We start from the raw sequence: 2,912 nt of genomic DNA on the forward strand, positions 1-2,912 counted from the left end.
TTGCCTCTCCCAGTTTCTTGTGGCTGCTGGCATTCCTTGGCTTATGGCTGCAACACTCCAATCTCTGCTCCCTGGTAACATTGCCTTCTCCTGTCTGTAATCTCTCTGCTTCTCTTACTGGACACGTGTGATTTAGAACCCACCTGGATAATCCAAGAAAATCTCCCCATCTCAAGATTCTTAACTTAATCACACTTACAGGGTTCAGAGATTAGGACCTGATGTTTTGGGGGGCCATTACCCAGCCTACTACAACATTTATCTGTATATGTATGTAAACATAAATACATATACATACACATACATACATATATTTATACTTTGTGGCAGGATGGGTTCTAGTAATTTAAATGTGTTAATTTATACTCACAACAGTCTATGAGACAGGTGCTATTATTATTTCCATTTTTCAGATGGCAAAGCCGAGGCAGAGAAAGGTTACAATTTGCCCAAGCTATATCATACATGTTCTTTGACTACAATGCAAGTAGTTAGAACCAATAACAAAAGATATTTTTTAACTTTGTATTTTGAAATAATTTCAGATTTACAGCAAATGTGCAAAACAGTACAGAGAATTCACATATACCTTCACCTAGATTCTCCAGATGTTAACATTTTATCACAAATATTCTACCATTTCCTCTCTATACAATTTTTTCCTGAATCTTTTGAGATTCAGTTGTTGCTATAGTTTGGATGTTGGTCCCCCAAGCCTCATGCTGAAATTTGGTCCCCAAAGTTTGAGGTGGGGCCTAATGGCCTAAGGTGGAGGAGTTTGGTTATGGGGCGGATTTCTTGTGAATAGCGTGGTGCCCTCCTCGAGGTTATGTGTTAGTTCTTGCTCTATTAGTTCCTGCAAGAGCTGGTTAAAAAGAGCTTGGCAACAACCCCCACCCCACCCCCCGCGTCTTGCTTCCTCTTCCACCAGGTGATCTCTACACATGCTGGCTCTTCTTTGCCTTCTGCCATCAGTGGAATCAGCCTGAGGACTTCACCAAAAGCCGAGAAGACGCTGGCACCATGCTTCTTGTACAGCCTACAGAACTGTGGATCAAATGAACCTTTTTTCTTTATAAACTGCCCTGCCTCAAGTATTCCACTGTAGCAACACAAATGGACTAAGACATTTGCATATACAATGCTCCTTTATCCCTAAATACTCCAGCATGTATTTCCTAAAAAACAAGGACTTTTTCTTAAATAATCATGATACAATTATCAAAATCAGGAAGTCACATTGATACAATGCTCATTAATTTACGGACTTTACACAGATTTTACCAATTGTCTCAAAAATGTCCTACAAAGCAAAAGTTAAAAAAAAAACATATTTTCTTGGCTGGTGCAGTGGTTCATGCCTGTAATCTCAGCACTTTGGGAGGCTGAAGTGGGAGCACTGCTTGAGGTCAGGAGTTTGAGACCAGCCTGAATAACACAGTAAAATGCCATCTATACAAAAAACAGGCAAATTAGCTGGCAAGGTGGTGTGTGCCTGTAGTCCCAGCTACTCAGGAGGCTAAGGCAGGAGGATCACTTGAGCCCAAGAGCTCAGGGCTGCAGTGAGCTTTGATTATATCACTGCACTCCAGCCTGGTTGACAGAATGAGACCCTGTCACCCTCTCCCCTGCCACCCCTCCCAAAAGTTTTCTTGACCAGGATCCAATCCAGAATCATGTATTTCATTTAGTTGTCACATCTCTTTAGTCTCCTTTAATTTGAACCTTGTGACTGGCTGGTAATTTTGTACAATACTCTGGAATTTAGGCTTTTCTGATATTTCTTCTTAACTATGTTCAGGTTATGAATTTTTGGCAGAAATATCAGTGATGCTGGGTCTTCAGTGCGTATCAGAGTACATAAAATATAAAATTGTTTTTTTTTTTTTCTTTTTTTTTTTTTTTAAGACAGAGACTTGCTCTGTTGCCTGGGCTAGAGTGCAGTGGAGTCAACATAGCTCACTGCAACCTCAAACTCCTGGTTTCAAGTGATCCTCCTGCCTCAGCCTCCTAAGTAGCTGGGACTACAGGCACACACCAGTACACCTGGCTAATTTTTTCTACTTTTTGTAGAGATGGGGTCCCACTCTTGCTCAGGATGGTCTCAAACTCCTGGCCTCAAGCGATTCTCCTGCCTCTGCCTTCCAGAGTGCTAGGATTACAGGAGTTAACCACTGCACCCAGTCAAAATTTTTAAAATCTAACGTTTGTGTTCATGCTAGATACACTGTTATACTTCTAGATGTCTCCAAATACATCTCAATACAAAGAAGAATTACATTTCCACAAGGGAATTTAAATTGTCCATATTTCTGTTTTGTGTCATGACACAAGTGGTATAAATATGTTGATCTAAAAATAATAGAATATCACAAAGTAAAAAATTATAAACTAAATTAATTTCCAACATATGTAAAAAAAGAAAGCTTTGATCATTTGTTTTGACAGTGGCAAACTACAGAGGAAAGCACGACCAACCACCGAAATCTCGGATAATTTTTTGGTATCAATAAGCTAAGAAATTATAGCCCAACTTAAGCTCATTTCATTCCCATAAGGTACTGTCACAATAAATCTCTTCCACACTGAATCAGCACCACTGATATTGGCATTGGCATTAATGTTCGTTCTATATAAAGTTCAGTTCTAGGGTATTGTGATACAATTAGCATCACATGAGAACTCAGAGTTCCTCTCTTTAGGGCAGGACCAGTTGGGGAAAGGGATACCATCATCTCTTTAGCAGTTATTTATTTATTTCAAGTACATGTGGTACTGGCACAAGGGCAAATCAGAATGCTACAAATCATTATGTGTGCAGGACAATTCCTCTAATGTTCCCCCGTGCTATTTCACCAAAAGGACAATGAAAGAATAAATTAAAATACAGCTTTCTATGCTGCGAGGTCAGC

The sequence above is a fragment of the Propithecus coquereli genome, unplaced genomic scaffold, assembly GCF_000956105.1.
Source record: "Propithecus coquereli isolate 6110/MARCELLA unplaced genomic scaffold, Pcoq_1.0 Scaffold470, whole genome shotgun sequence".
Lineage (NCBI taxonomy): Eukaryota > Metazoa > Chordata > Mammalia > Primates > Indriidae > Propithecus > Propithecus coquereli.